General features: G+C 39.5%; 1 protein-coding gene across 12 annotated transcripts in view; it reads left to right on the top strand.

Moving 5' to 3' along the window:
- The first annotated feature begins 274 nt into the window (after nt 1-274).
- The window catches only part of PCGF3 (polycomb group ring finger 3), a 55,434-nt gene continuing 38,986 nt past the window's right edge, over nt 275-16,722 (top strand). For 4 of the 12 annotated variants that reach the window (XM_071424616.1, XM_071424618.1, XM_071424619.1 and 1 more), the window contains exons 1-2: nt 275-412; nt 6,153-6,190. The gene's annotated coding sequence lies outside the window, so the exon portion shown is untranslated. Of the gene's footprint in view, nt 413-1,645; nt 1,748-4,931; nt 5,084-5,115; nt 6,191-16,722 lie in introns of those variants that run through there. The other 8 variants (XM_071424623.1, XM_071424620.1, XM_071424625.1 and 5 more) reach the window with 5 other exon arrangements.

Raw genomic sequence — 16,722 nt, 5'->3', positions numbered from 1 at the left:
GGACATGGCTCGGGCCCAGGCCTGTCGGGAGCTCCAGACCCCCTTTCGCCGGCCCCGCTGCCCGGGGGAGGGAAGGAGGGGGCGGCCGGCGCCGTGCCCGGGTGAGCGCCCCGCGCGCATGCGCCGCGAGCGCGGCGCCCCCGCTCGGCTCCGCTCGGGCCGCACTCGGCTATTTCCGCCTCTTTGTTTTAAACTCCGGGCCGAGCCCTTTAAATCCCCCGTTTTTCTTTTTAAAATTTTCTTTGGAAAGGGAAGAGGGGGCCCGTGTTTCCCTCCGCCTCGCGTTTCCGACTCCTCTGCTCTCTGCCCTGCGGTGGCGCTCGGAGAAGGACGGGCCGGGGAGCGGAGGGTCGGCGGCGGCGGGGGGAGCCCCCGCTGTAGCCCCGAGCGGCGGCCGCGCCCCCCCCGTCAGGTCAGTGCGGGGCCGGGGCGGGCGTGGGGGTCCCGGCCTTGCCCCGCCGAGGGGCTGGGGGGCAGCCGAGGGGCTCGGGGGCGGGGCGGGCCCGGCGCCCCCCCCCCCCCCCCCCCGCCTGCGGGGTATTTGCGGTGTGGGCTGCGGGGTGAGGAGGGGGTGTGGGCGTGCGGGCCGAGCGTCTTCTCCACCCCGACGGCTTAGGGGGCTGCGGAGGAGCGGGCCGGGGCTGGGGGAGCCACGCTGGAACTTTCGGGGCGGGCGTGGGGTGGTCGCAGGCGGGGTGGGCGGTTTTGTGGGGTTCCTCTCCCGAAACTGTCAGGGAGTCTCCGTGGGCCAGGGGAGCGCCTGTCCCTGTCCTGCCCCGTGTGCCCACCGCGGGGGAAGGAGGCTCTCGGTGCTGGGGGAAAGGCAACCCGCACACCCCCCGCCCCACCCGTTCCTGCCCGCGGGAGGAGTTGCGGTTGTGTGGAGGGGCCTGGGCAGGGAACAGAATCCCACGGCTTGGGGAGAAAGGGTCTCTTTGAGTGGAGGGGTGAAGATGGCGTTTCCAGTAAGGTGGAGATAGAGGGGATACGTCCCTTGGGTGTGCGACTTCAGCCGTGCAGGTATGTGGCTCCAGTGCTGTCTATCTATGATATGAAGTTGTGAGAAATAGGAAATGAATTGGTACTCGTAGGTAAAGTACAGGGGCTTGAATTGTTTTAAAGTCTATAGTCTGTAGTCTGTTTTACAGTCTAGAGACAAATACGTATGTATGCGCACACACACATGTATATACGTGTGTATGTGTTCAGTATTAAGAAATTTGGAAAGTTTTCTAAACCACTGAGTTCTAGTAACTTGTGGTGTCACATTTGGCCTTTTAAGTTGGTCACTTCTAGCCTCAAAGTGTTGGGCGTTACTTCAGTGTCCTGTGTGGAAAGTTTTTCATGTCCCAAAGTTTATAAGGTTCAAAGAGGTTTGATTATTGAGGGTTATCAAGCACTTGGATGTTCTTTTGCTGCTTCACATATTTGCAATTTCTCCTTTTTTTTTTTTTTTTTGGTTACAAAACTGTTTGTGCAGGCTTTCTGTCAGATCAGTTTAGGCTCTTCCTGCTTTCTGTATGAAATGCATGCCTCTGAGAAAGGAGTTCAAGAAATTCTGGTTTATTACCCCTACATCCTCTGGAATGTTCTGAAAATATTTTCTTTGGTGTTTTTCAAAATAATACTGTGTATTTTCTTCCAGAGTATCACAGAAGAATTAAGTCCATGGATGAAAAGCTTTGAATTAAAAAAAAAAAAAAAAGTTGAGATGTGCCTTTATGTTTAAGGAGCATCCTCATCCCATGTATGTGTCCTCCATTATAGATTAGTTTTGTTTATACAGAATGAACAATTAAGCATGTGGTAGCTATGTTGTTAGGAGTCATTTTAGTTCTAGGTACTGTGCTGTTAAAAGATTATTATTAGTTATTTTGGGGTAGGATACTTGTCAACTTTTCTATTCATTCTTTTAGTGGCAGATCAGATTAGAATCTCAACTGTGGTACTCATCATGTGTCTCATAAAGGTGCTCTGAAATTTATGAAATTCTTTTGTGACAAGGGGAATAGAAACAGAAACTTTGTACCCTTTCAGTAGCATTACTATTTCTTTTGAAGCTATACTTGTAGACAGCTTATAATGTGTTTAAGGGAATACAGAAGTTGTGCAGAACCCAAGATACGTGGTGGAAACACACAGGATGCATTAGAAGAGGCTCAGGTGGCTTTCTACAGAAAGCTTGGAAATAGAACATTTCATAAACCAGTTCTGGAGGAAAATTTATTAGATTTTTTTCTTTGAGCTGATCTGGCTGATTTGATCTTGTTACTCTGCTGTCACTGTAGGAAATCAAGACTGAGCACTTGTAAATGTTACAATAAAGTAGACTTAGAGTTTGTAATTATCCTAGCCTAATGGTAATGCCAAGAATGGCAGAAATTAATTGCTATGATATGAAAGATTTCTGCTACTAAGAGGTTGTAAAGTACAGCATTTAGTCGCTGCAGCTGTCCTGCTCTTACATCTCCTGTCCACTTACATGATTTAGAGGAGGTCATCTCAAAGCTTTATATTTAAGATACAGGTAAGTTTTCTTGTCAAGAACCGTTCTACACTTACTTTAATAGCTTTCATTTCTTTTTTCCCATATGGCCATTTAATATAGGTAATGTGGCCTTTTTAGCTTTTCTCATGTAATGAACTCTCAGGACTGAAATAATTCTGGATTAAATTCCTGAACTCTTTGGGTGACACTATGAGAAGAAGTTGAAGCATTTCCATTAGCTCTGAGCTACAAAGTGGCTGTGGACATGATGTTTTGAAAAGCATGCATGTTGATAGCCTTTCACTCTACAACTACTGTTCTAAATTACAATACCGGTTTACAAGAAAGTGTAAGGACATCTTGTATTTTATAAATAAATATTTTCTCTACTTCGTGCTTTGGGACTGTTGTTGTTTGAACATGTATGTAGTAAGTCAGTAGTTACTAAGTGGGAATTTGTTTTGATAGTAGCATTTGGAGGTGCAGTTGATTTAAGACTGTCAGCATTCCTGAGAGGTTATTGATCTATACCCTGGTCTCTTTTTGTCAGTGCTACTAAAGGTGTTCAGTGATGTTTAAACTTCTCTGATTTGCTGGGTTAGGTTTGCTGTTATTTTTAAAGGAAATGGGGAGGAAAACCTTCTCAGGGCAGTTTGACTGCGGAGGTTAGAAGCCAGGCAGAAGGTGCCCATGTCTTCTAGCTTACACAGGACTTATTTGGAAGCTCTGTCTTGGTAGTTTTGCATTACTTACACCACCCTTTTTAAAATACAAGCTTGCTGTATTAGACTGCAAGTTTAGGTGGTATATGAAAGTCTTACAAGCAGTACAAGAGAAAAAAGAATCAGGTTATTCTGCGTTAAAAGCAATCTTATCTATTGTGATATGTAACACATTTTCATTGCTAACTGAAGAAACCCTATAAATAGTGGTTTGTTCTATAATTGCTCTGAAGAACCTAGAGAAAACTTGCTGCTTTTATTGAAATTCATAGAATCATAGGGTGTTTGGGTTGGAAGGGACCTTAAACATAATTTTGTTCCAATTTGTCTACTGCGGACAGGGACACCTCCCACTAGACCCAGTTCTCAGGGCAGCATCCAAACTGGCCTAAAACACCTCTAGGGATGGAGCATCCACAGCTTCTCTGGGCAGCCTGTTTCAGTGCCTCACCACCCTTACAGCAAAGAATTTCCGTGTGGTATCTAATCAAGACCTCCTGTCTTTCATTTTGAAGCCATTCCACCTTGTCCTGTCAGTAAATGCTCTTGTAAAAAGTCCTTGTCTTTTCTTGTAGACTCCCTCCAAGTACTGGAAGGCTGCTGTTAGGTCACCCTAAAGCTTTCTCTTTTCCAGGCTGAGCAGCCCCAGTTTGCTCAGCCTTTCCTTGTAGGAGCTCCTCTAGCCCTCTGGTCATCTCTGGCCCTCTGGCCTTCTCTGGACTCGCTGCAACAGGTCCATGTCCTTCCTGTGCTGCGAGCCTAGAGCTGGATGCGGGGTTAGGGTTAGACCCATGTGCGGTCTCACTAGAGCAGAGGGGCAGAATCCTCTCCCTGGCCCTGCTGGCCACTACCAGCAACCCGAGTCCTTCTCCTCAGGGCGGCTCTACATCTGTTTATCTGGCAGCTTGATTGGCTCACCAAGGCTTCCAGGTCTGGATGCAGCTCTGAACACTTGCTCAGGAGTCCCTGAGCTTGGGAACCCCCCTGTACACCTTGATCTAGTGCTCACCCTCACACTTAGCTCAGTCACTGCTGGTGGTGCTGCCTCATTGTCTGACTGAAAATTAGCTTTTCTCAAGTCAATTTTACTGAATAAGTGCATCTATACTTAAATCAACAGAATATGAAATTGAAATACTCAGTGTGGTGAGAACTAATTGGACTGAAAACCTTATGTGCTACTGGTAGTTTGACTGAAGTTTGTAGAGACCTGAAGTTTTGCAATCATACTGAAGAGCCAGCATTGTAGGAATAAATAAACCAGCAGTGAGTTCTTCAATGACATTATTTTCTTTCCAGGTCTGCCTTTTCTTTTATCTCTTTAATCAGAAACAATACTTTAGACTTGGAACTTCACACTATATGTAGGAAATTAAGGGTGTCTTTATTTCTTTGACAAACACAACACATACTTTCCAAAAGTAGGGGGTGGTACAGATCATTAAAAGTAGGGGGAATGACAAACTCTGGTGGGCTCAAGTTACTTGTTCTTTGTGCCAGAAAATGAGTGTTCTCACAGTTATGACTGCCTCTTTCAAATCACAATTTTAAGTTGATGGAGCCAGTGGGGGAAATTGTTGAGGAGGTGGGGGTGAGAACTGGGGTAAATCAAGGTATGTATGGTAGCATTATGATAGTGCAAGGATTGTAAGGAAGAAATATGCAAGAGTGATAATCAGGGTTTTTTTTTGTAGTTTTGTTGCCAGTAGAAGAACTTAAACTAGCTCTGACACTATTTTTCATCTTTGTAAAGTGGTATGGAGAAGACTTACTCTCCCTGCAGATGTCTATATTGGATGATCTTAAGAGATAACTATTTTGTCTTCTGAATTTTTAACTAACAGTAACCTAGAACTTTGTCTACATTAGAAAGGTTTGTGTTCTGGCAGCAGGAAGGATCCTTCTTGTTTGATACTGAGACTGTCCTAATTGCTGGAAACTGTTGCTTTATGAATAGCATTAAGTTAATTTTGATTTAAGACAGAAAGCATTCTGTGTATGTTTGGTGTCAATGAGAAAATGCTGTGCAGTACCTGAGTAATTAGGAGAGGAAAAGTTAATTTTTTAGGTTCACGGAATGAGTTTGATGTTATTTGCTAACTTGCAAATCATTGTTTTGTCAAGATTTTCCCTTAAAAACTTTTTTTCCTCTCTACATAACCAGACAGCATACAATGCCTTCTCTAGTTGATTATTATCCAGTAACATCACAATTATTATATATAATGCAATTTTTGTTTGAATTATGATTATATTATACCAGTACAGGTCATCTTTGTTATTCTTTTACAATATGCATGCAAACATTACAGTTTTTGTAATCATGAATGTCATTTTTTCATGCAAATGTATCAGTGCAGTGTTTGATGAATTTTCAGGGAATGTGTTATGCTGTATAATTTTTTCTGGTTTGTCACTTGAAAGAAGAAGCTGAAAGATACAGCACAGCTGGCTAAGTTAGAAATTTTTTATTTATGAATAATTGTATGTGACACTTACTGTTGTATTTGAACTATTGAGTATAGAGATTGGCATAATAAAGGCCGTGGGTCAGCTGATTACTTAATTAAAGGACATTGCCAAATTTATTTTAACTGACTAGACAAATGTTTTTACAATAAAAAAATATTTGTTTTACTGAGCAATGGCAATCAGTCCAACATTTGAGGAACAGGATTTTTTGGGGGTTTTTTTGGGTTTTTTTTTCAACATACTGTCCATACAAAGTATGTTCCTTCAGAGTGATTTTTCCCAAAATTTGTTGGAACATGGAGACATTTAGAAGCTTCAGCTTTGTCTTGGCACTAACATCAAGGTGGTCTGGGATCCTAACTCCTGCATTTCAGATGATTGTATTTCCTACTTTTTTGTTGTGATAATAACTGGATTTTCTTTTATTTACTTTTTTTCCCCTAATATATAAATTAATTTCTGGACACAAGGACTCAGATATTGATATCAGGATTCCAAATAGGAGGAGGTAAGGAATTTTTTTCTGTGCTTTGTAAGTACCTAATCATGCATGCTGCTAAAAGTATATATGCCCCTGTTCCTACATCCAAGTATTTACATTTTAGAATGTAACTTCTGTTAAATCTGTATCTGTAAAAGATACTTCTAATAGTATTTCATCACTTTAAGAAAGTGCTAACACACTGTATTCAAACCCGTCTTCTTAATGCTTGAAAAAATTTTCTTTCCATCTTGGAGTTATTCCTTTCCTCTGAGGTCTGAACCCCACACCAGTGTACAGTGTTTGCCTGATTGCTTCTGTCTGTACTCAGGAGAGCCCCTAAGTACAGGGGCAGTTTACTGTCTGGTTTTGAAGCTTTACCAAACCTTTTGTAGGAAAAAGCAAGCATAACTTGTTAAATGCTTGCTTAAAATTTCTTATCCCTATGTGCAAAGGTTGTTCTTACCACGTGCAAAAGACTACACTTGTGGAAAAGTTCCATGGTGTGGAACGTGTAGTAAAAAATTACACTCTTGTGTGAAATCCGTGGTCTTAGAGAAAAATGTTTACCTTTTTTGGTAACATTTGCATGGATTTATTTAATTTGTTGAATGAAGTAAGTAATTAAACTATGTTTTCCTGTAGCACTTGCCTTAAACTAATTGCAAAGTAGACTTCCATCTTAAATCAATTTATGCTTTAAGATCATGCTTTTTTCTTGGGTTGCCATAAGATGATGATTACTTCACAGATATTTAGTTTGAATATTGGTAAAATAAAGTTCTCTGATTTATGCTTGTTCTCAGATAAATTGCAGATGGACAATATTTTTCTATTTTCCCTTGAAAAATCCACGTAGGCCTTTTCTGTGACTGAAATTACTGGGGTAATAACATATTTTACCAAAAGTTTCAATCTAACTATTGCTGAGTAGGAGGAGTTTAACTGAAATGCTTTTTAATATCATGTATTCTTGTTAATAGTGGTGTTAGACTTGGTAGCACCAGAGTAAGTAATTTATTTTCATATCAATTTATTAATTTTCTGTTTCTAGTCTTGTACTTCTCTTTCTTGATTGGCTAGAATGAGGTAGAAATCCCTCCCAAGATCAGGTTATTCTGCAACAATTTCAGAAGACTTGTGTTTATATTGGTAAAATACTTCATTTGTCATTTTTTGACCATTGGCTGTAGTAAAAGTAGCCTAGTATTGTAAATGGCACCACACCAGGTAAAAAGGATTCCAGGTGAAGCAGTTTTCTTCTATTCACTTTCTTGCTTGTGAGATTCTTTCAAGTTTTTTAAAAAGTCACCAGAACTGATCTACATGGTATTAAGTGAATCTTTGCACTTCAAGGTTTCATTTTACTGTCTTAGAAATAAATAGGTGTAAAAAGTACTGTATCAGTTGCAGTAATTTTTAATGTAACATTTTAGGGATAACCATAGATACTGCCCCTGGAAATTGTTGATCTATATCTGTTTTCTCTAATCTGTAGCAGTTATTCAAATTTTGTAAGGTTATTTTGTCCAGACAATAATAGCTCTTGAGTTGTGTGGTTACGATTTTATGACTAAAAATGGCTTGAATTTGGACAAAGTTTTGCAGATAGAGGGAGGATAATATTTTGTTTTGTTTCCCATTGGTTTTGTTTTTTCTTTTTTTTTTTTTGGACAAAGATGTATTTTACCCTGGCCTTTTTTCTAATTTACTGAATTTATCAATGCTATGGGTAGAAAATAATTTTAGGACTAATTATTTATATAAGCTATTCTGTGATCAAATATGTAAATCAATTATGGTCTTCTTTTGCTGCTTCCCTTAGGGAAGAGAAAGTACATCCTGTCCCCATTCTTCAGTTCTGCTCTCCATCACTCCACCAAATGGGTCAAATTACTTTCATAGTGGAATTTGATGTACATTTCCAAAGCCAATGCTCTGTCAGAGCATTCGTTCTCCAGTCACAAGCATCAGTTGCCAATGAATTGAATTTCTGGAGGTGTTTGGAAAGTGTCATAGGGGTTTTTTTTCCCCCCTAATCTTTAGTATGGTAAATCCAGACTATAAGTAAATGTGAAAAGTTTCTTGAGTCCTCTTCTGTAGCTTCCATTATTAGGCCTGATGATACCATAAGATATATTCACTGTAAGAGTGAAGACAAGGAAAAAATGAGCTGCTTTTGCTTCTCCCCCAGATTCCTTAGCCATTTATGGTTTCCCATCAGTAACCTTTTTTTCCTACTTACTCATCCATTATTGCCATCTGCAGAGTTTGACAATTTTAGCATTCAAATGGAAAAAAACCTCCAAATTCAGCTCTCTTCTCCCGACTTTAATCCAAAACTAAAGTAATGATTTTTAAAAATGTTTCCCCTGAAATAACATCTTTCTAGTATGAAGAGACCTATACATGGTAAATCCTGAGAACAGAAAGTCTTTGAGATGCCCAGGATTTGCTTTGTGAAGATTGATGGAGACGCGGTCCTTTCTGACCTTGTCAGCCAAACTTTTACTGATGCATGCTTGTTGTGATGAATGTTGTGTTCTGAAGAATGGAGGGAGACAAGTGTCAGTGTGGGTGTCATCTATTAAAAAACTATTACATTTTTAATAAAATTGGTAAATTATTTTGGTTGTCTCTTATGGCATAGTTCAGTCACCAAAAGCAGGTCTTCATGAATTGCAGAGGACAAAATTCAAGCCTACAGATACTACTAGTAGGCTGCAGTAGTTAATAACTTGCAGTGAAAGATTTTATTTTCTTTTTATTGCATGTCATACATCCGTCTAGCATTTGAAATTTAGGGGTGTATGAAAGTGATTTGGCCTTAAGAAATTCCTGAGGGTAGTTTAAAAGTATATCTAGAATGGAATTATCAAGATAAGTAGCAGAAATAATATTTATTTACTTATGCCTTGCATGGACTGTCAGGGTCTGTTTAAGCTGAGCCTTTTCAGAGAATAGTTTATTTCAATAGTTTTTTAACAGTTTGTATCAATGTGCAGCTGAAAAGTTTTGGGTGGTAATGACTATCTGTTTGGATGGTAATTGTCAATTCTGTAAGTTCAGTGATGTTTCTAATGATGGATACCTTTTTTATACAGACTAAGCAAAAGATAATTATAAAAAGCTGTACCTCATCAATGACTTGCCAGTGCTTTCTTTGTATTTTGCTGCTTTCTGATCTTAAACGGTGGATTAGAAAAGTTTTCAGTATATCAGAAAATCATTATGACCATCTGAAATGCTGTCATAACTCTTCACAGTAAAAAAACCATTTCCATTTTAGTAATTATTTTAGTAATTATTTGTCTGCTTTCATACTAGTTTTTGACATGGGTGTTTTTATTTTGTTTCACCTGTCTGTTAGTGCTGTCTTTTTTACTTGAAATTGGCAAGAGGTAGCTGGTTATTTGGTTTCTGTTTGGATGTCTTTATTTTCACTAACAATTTCCCATTACCTATAAAAGGTGACATCATGTCTTGTTATAAGGGATTCTGAGGAGTTTCCTGCAAAGATCTAAATGCAGAACATGTCTTCAACTCTTTTTTGGATTAAAACTAAACTATTCCAGAAACTGTAGAGTACCATTACCAGGACTGGATAAGGAAGAACAACTTAACTTTTGCACTGCTCAAGTATGTATTTTCTCTATTTCTGACTCCAGAGAGACAGGTTTCTGTCTGGCCAAATGACAAAAGGCAAGACTGGAAAGGGAAACTTCTACTACCTGGATTATGTGAATCTTTTGTTAATGTTGCAGTGGGTGCTGAGGTGCTTTTAAAAAAAACTGGTAACTAACTGCTTACCTTCTCTGGGATTCAGTTAACCAGCTGGTATTTGGCAATTTAGCAAGTGTTTCCTTAGCTACTCCTTCCTGATTAAACTACAACTCTTGATGGACTAGGGGAAGGAAAGACAGACCATCATTTTGGCAGATCTTAATAATGTATGCTGTTAAAACAGCACTTGAGAATTATGCCAGGCAGGTAGGTGGATGTACCTCTTCTTACACCTGCCTTTTTCCCTGAAGTTTCTCCTTGCTCTTCTGCTATATGAAGCCTGTATTGCCAGAAACTTGCCTTCATCATTAATTTGTAGTAATATCTGTTAAAATAAGCACCTGATCTCTAAGAAGGTTTTGCTTCCAGGTGGTCATCTCCAGCAAGAGGAGTGGACAGTTCCAATCAGCAGTTTCTAAAACTGCAGAAGTGAGTTTGTCTAGGCTCTTGCACAAGTGAGACGAGCCTCAGATGAGATTTCGTTGCCTTAGTAATTTAGACCTTTCAGCTCCTGCATACTGCCAAGAAAATTTTCTCAATTTTAAATAAACTAGCAAGTGTCACATCATGGCAGTGATTAGGTCACTGCAAAGAATTCAGATGTAAGTGCTGAAGTCTCTAATGGTGTTATGGTTCACTATGGGCAATGTTCTTCATTGACACTGACAGACAAAATAGTGATGGTGTAATGGTGTCACTCTGCTTTTTGGTCAGAGTTTGAGGAGCTATCTGTTAATGACTTGATGCAATGGTTGGAATGATTGATATTCTGTATTTACTATCAGGTTTCCTTGAACTGTGACACATTATTCAGTTATGCAATGAAAAAAGAATTGTTACCGTAAAACTTTGGAAGTCTTTTCTTTCTGCAGTGTCTACAGTGAAATGTAAAAACAAACCCAAAATCCACAAACCACCCAACAAACTGAAACAAAACCATCAAAAAACCTCAAACCAATACCCAGCAAAACAGAAAAAGTTTTGATAACTGTAGATATTTTTTTCTGTGAAGTATCATTTCATTCAAGATAATGCATCTTTTCATATGCTAGACTTTTTACTTCTTCCCTTTGTTCCTACATGCATGCAAAACACCAGATCTAATGCTGACAGAGAAATGAAAATAGAATGTGAGTGCTTTAAAGGTATTATTCTTTCTACAAGTGTAAGTTTTCAAATGTTGATCTGCTGAGAATATTTTAAAATGGGAAGTGGAGTAATTCTCATTGCTGAAATCATTCCGACTTGGAAGTGTAGTTGTTGTTTTACATGAGCACACATAGCAATGTAAAGAAATTTCAGAGATGCCTGGCTCATGTCTCTGTAATTATTTCATTAAGCCTGCCACAAGCATGAGCGGAATCTTTCCTTCACATAATGGGACCAATCCTGAGTACAAACATAGTAAGAAAAATTCAGAATACATGAAATGTGAGAGACATGGCTGATGAAATCTAGTTATGAATGTCTTTTGTGTTTTGGTAGAAGACACTCTGTGCTGTCTGAATGGATACAGCACCTAATTGCTGAAAAATTGTAAAGGTTAAAAAAACCCTCTTAGGGCAGCTGGGTTAGTAGTTTAGAGCTGCTCTTTATGTTCCTATTTTGATTTAATATGGTAAAAGTGGTATGTTCAAAATAAGCTCAGATCTTAAAAGCTAGAGTTTTACTGTATTGGAAGGATGTGGTTTCATGCTTATTGGATGAGTCTAGAGGTTTTTATGCCCTGTCTTAGTCCTCCTTTGTTCAAACTGTTGTTTTTCACTTTCCTTTTTATTACCTGTCAGTGTGCCCATTTCTTTCCTAATTCCTCTTAGATATTCCTTCTTCTGCTATAAGCCTACATGTTTTTGTCACTCTATTTTGGCAGCCTTCCTTTTAGTCTGTTTATATTGAAGGCTGTTATTTGAGTGCAGTTTGCATTGGTACAAAGGGAGAAAAGGAGAGCTCTGCTAAGTTTGATTTGCCCAGGTTACTGTTTTCTCCCTGCCTTTGTAGGGCTGACAAGTGCTTATTCATTGCCCTTGATTCTACAGAGGACAGATGGGCCTAAGGGGTTTTCGTGCAGCTGAGGAATAGTGTCTCACATTTTTCGGACAGTTCTGCTGCTCAGTTTCAGGCTGATGGAAATGGCTTTTGGACCTTCACTGCTGGCTATCTGCTGTCTTTCAAGGGAAGTTCGTCACATGCCATGAGTGGTACCTGAATGAAAAAGACTTAACCATGAGAAACATATGTGCAGTACAAGGCCTGTGGGGTTGACACTGAAGAGGGGTCTGCTGGAATAGGAGGAGTGGATGCTTCTTCATGACACTTGCAATCTCAATAATAAGTGATGATTTTTTCCTGGTATATTATTTTGCTTGCAGTGACTGACAAGTGTGGCTTTATCCCAACTGTTAATGGATTAATGTATCATTGAAATTATTTGTAGGTCTCCTTGTTAAAAAAGGGAAGCTTTTAATAGTGTATTCTGGCATATATTTAACAAGGAGAAATCTTCCAGTCTTTGTAAATAACACATAAAAGCCTCTTGTGGTTTAACTCCTGCCAGCAGCCAAGTAGATGCCTGTATTATCAACACTGTTCAGCATATATCCAAGACATGGCCCCATACTAGCCACTCTAAAGAGAATTAGCTCTGTCCTATTCAAAACCAGCAGATTACACCCCTTATTCCATATCATTTTCATCATGCTCAGGTCCCACACTATTCCGTACAAGCTCATTAACCACCATTCCCCTTCCCTCTCTTTGATAAAATACCCAGATGTCATTCCCGTAGTCTGTGGACCACCCCTGCAAAATGTCCATAATATATCGTTTGATTTCATTTAGTCCATGACGTTGGGCTCCATCTGTTATGGTAATCACTGAGGACAGGAGAGGAGGTGTGTTGCATGCAATTAATTTAGTCCAATTACTGGGCACCAAAGGCAGCTCAGGTTGTGTCACTGCTGTGCTTGGACTTCTGGAAGGCTTCTCCTTTGTTGGTTTGAGTAGTTCCTGTTATATTTACTTCTGCAACATACAATTCAGATAATGGATTGTAACAATTTAATGATATATCCAATATAATCTTCACACCTGATCCTTTTGGGTTTATAGGGTGTAATATTGCAGTGAAATCCTCTTCTTGTCCCCAGCCTTGCTGCAAGGCATTTCCTGTTAAGAGCCCACTGTTAGTGGAGTCCACATCGTAGGACTTCCCGGGGCAGCAGGGACACCGCCTGTCTTACCATGGTCTTCAGCACGGGCTGCAAAGGACTCTCTGCTTCCCCTACGCCAGTATGGGCCCCACTAATGGGTAACATTGTCAAACGTGTGTCCTTGCCATGGGTTGCAGTTGTTCATAAACTGATCCAGTGAGGGCCCCCTGTGGAGACACAGGTCCTGCCAGCAAATCTGCTCTAGCATGGGTTTCTTACAAGGTCACAGCCTTGTTAAGTCATCTGCCTGCTCTAATGGGGGATTCTACATGGGCTGCATGGATCACTCCTCCACCGTGGAGAACACATCAGAGTCTCTTCAGCTCATCTTCAGACCAAAGTTGAACCTGTCAGCACAGTGGCACTACCCTGGCCATCTGCCATTCCTACATCAATGTGGTGTTACCAAGGTGTTCCCAGGCATAACTCGGGAAGGTGAGAAGCAGTACAGCAGTACAGAAAGCAGTGAAAGCAAAAAGCAAGCACTAGCAAGCACTAGACTCTTAATACATGTCAGGAAAGCAAGCCCCAAGGCAAGCACAGGAGGCCGCTGTTATCAGCTGAACTAACAGCTATTCAGTCTAATACATCCCAATGGAATGTGTCATTATCTTGAAGCCTTTGTGCCCCGTATCTGATGCAAAAAAGGACTGTGATGGTTTAACATGGTTTAAGGGTGTACTCTAAAAAAACTCATGGATTTAGGTAATGACAGTTTAACAGGGAAAGCAAAAGCTGAGTGCAGAAGCAGAGGACACAAGGAAACAAATTCACTGCTACCCATGGGCAGTTATTCAGCCATCTCCAGGAACAGTGCCCCGTCTCTTTTAACTGTCACTTGAGAAGACAAATACCATCATGCTAAATGTTTTCCTTGTTCCTCTTTCTTCCCCCCACTTAATACACTAAGCATTTTAACAATTACATTTGAGAGAGGAAGAAAGATGGAAAATGTTTTCAAAAACCAAAGTCGGAAGACTTCAAGTTAAGAATTGAGGGAATTAAATGCTAAAAGAAATGGAGGACTGAACAGCTGTAGGTGGAAACAAAAATAGCTTTTGTGCTCTATTGGTTAAACTCCTGCTGTAGTATTTAATATGAAGTAAATAATGTAAACAATTTGTTTGTTTCTCATTGCCAGATACGAGGATTGTGTCTGGGGTAAGAAAGCTGCTGCAGCAAGAGTTCAAAGGAGACTTTGAGTTTGTTGTATCATTGCTGCAGTTTATATCTGAAAGAGCAGAATGTCAGAATAATGGGAGAAGCATGTGAACAGAGTGCATCTTAGAGTCCTCCCAAGCTTTCAGGAACAAAAGGACAATTTTGCAAGGCTCCTTTATAATTTGAATTATATGGTACATGGATAGCTAATTTTATGTAATTTACTGTCTGTACATTTGAATCCACAAAGACTCCAGAATACCTGCTAACCACTTTGAGGTTATGGAGCAATTCTAGCAACATTTTTGTGCTAGAATTGTGCTGTTGTAGCAGCACAGAGGCAATTATTTGGCAGACCAATGAAGTTGAAAGCTTTAGTCACTTAAGTTTTTAAACCAAAGGATATGTAGTTTCTCGGGGCCTTTCAAATCTTTGGATTATTTAACCATCAAGTGCTGCTATCTGGGGTTAATCTACATGGGAATGTGAAAAAGTGATTGTTGGTAAAATGTGTCTTCAGTTGAATTGTAGTACCCTCCTGCTTCTTACCAGCTGGTAGCTTCTGGCCTGTCACTATGTATTTCTGTTTAAACCTCTACTCTTACTGGTCTGCTAGTGTACCTGGACCAGTAAGTGGAGTCAGGTGACTGAAAACCAGAATTTTTAAGGACCTTTTAATAGATAGCAAGAGGAATTGTCTTCTTCCTCTATTTCAAAACAATTGATAGAGAAAATTGTTGTTTCTGATAGAGATCTGTGATGAAAGATATAAAAAATCCTAGTGCTCAGATTATCATACAGTTACTTACTAGGGATACACGTTTTTCTTGTCTTTGTTAATAAGTGGTTGATTTCTGGGGTTATAGAATTACATTTAATTTCTTATATAACTAGATGTTTTTATTGTATAAGTAGGATTTTTCAACAGTGGAAGTTAAAACATACATGTGTAAATAGAATGAGGAAGGCAAATATCACCAAAGCTTAAAGATTTTGAGGAGCTGATGGCACAGATCCATAAGGCTTCTTGCTTCTTCAAGGTAAACCTTTCAAGCCCTCCTGGTTTTCTTGTCTGGATGGAGTTGGAGCAATCAGTTCAAACGTACACCATCAGATTCAAATGACAGCTGAAAGTCATTTGTTATTTTGAGTTGTCCATCTGTTCTGCAGAGGTCTTCATAATGAATGTTACAGTCTGTTTCAGCTGTGGTTAAGACTTTAAATTACTTCTCTGAAGTGCATGGATATTAAACATTCAAAAAGTGATGTGAAATCAGGTAGTGAAATCTCACTGAAGATTTTTTTCTTCATGATATTCAGGGCTGGTTTTGATCTCAGTTTTAATTACTGGAAGTCAAGGATCTCTTGGTCTGTGTGAAACAAAGTGCTTTTTTAATGACTTGTAGTTTACATCTCTAAAATCTCAGCATGTAGTATGCTGGAATATGTTCTTCCAGTGTATGACAAATGTTTCCATAACATTTTGTCAAGACTTGATCTGGGACAGCACTCAAGAGTAGTCTTTTCTTCAAAAGCCAGGAGGCCTCTAGCAATGATTTTGATTTCTGATAATGAGGCAGATTTTATTTAGAGAAGGTCATAATGGTGTTCATTACAGAAAATAAGTTCAATTTTGCTTTTATAATATTTTAAGACTTTGGGAACTTTGGCACTCTAAGACTGCTTCCCAGTTTTATCCATGCTTGTAAATGGATGTTGATTGGAAATGACCTCAGCACTAAAAAGGAAATAGCAGAATGTAAAGAGTAATTTGAATGTAATTAAATCAGTGTTTCTTTGTCAGAAGTTGGAAAATGTTTAGTTTGATAAAATCTTGCCAGACAGATGTTTTTATTCAAGCTATCTTGCAGAGAATTTTATTTGTTTTGCACAAATATTTTTCTGTGTCCTTGTATTTGTTACTTTGTTCTTAGGACTGTGTCAAGACCTTGTCATGAGCATCTCATGGTCTAAACAATTAAGCATGTTTTAATTGGAAGAAGGGTCTGGAAAGCACCTAAATTAAGAGTTTTGAAGGAAGTGGCTTCACAGACTGAGGAGCCAAGGCAGTGGTGTTTTGCTGCCAAAAAAATTTCAGTTTTCACCATGCAGTGTATCCTCTTTGCTTGAGCATTCTCAAGTTCTCCATTATCCTTCCTGTTAATAAGTGAATTTAGCAGTCCTGCAGAAGACCATCCACAGATTTGAGTCATTCCCAAAGCATCTCTAAGCTTTGAAACAGCACTACCTGTCTGGTAGATACTGTCTTAATGTGACTCTATTAGGAGGTGCTTTGAACTGTACAGTGGTGAAATTCCAAAGTCTGCTAATCAAGACGAGCTAGATGTCAGTTAAGAAAACATGTTTTCTAATCTAAAGTGCCACAAAATTCTTGCAAGGAATTTT

This window comes from Agelaius tricolor, unplaced genomic scaffold (genome assembly GCF_023055355.1).
Source record: "Agelaius tricolor isolate 1412-34295 unplaced genomic scaffold, bAgeTri1.0.p SCAF_4, whole genome shotgun sequence".
Classification (NCBI taxonomy): domain Eukaryota; kingdom Metazoa; phylum Chordata; class Aves; order Passeriformes; family Icteridae; genus Agelaius; species Agelaius tricolor.
This window is presented reverse-complemented; position numbering and strand designations above follow the sequence as displayed.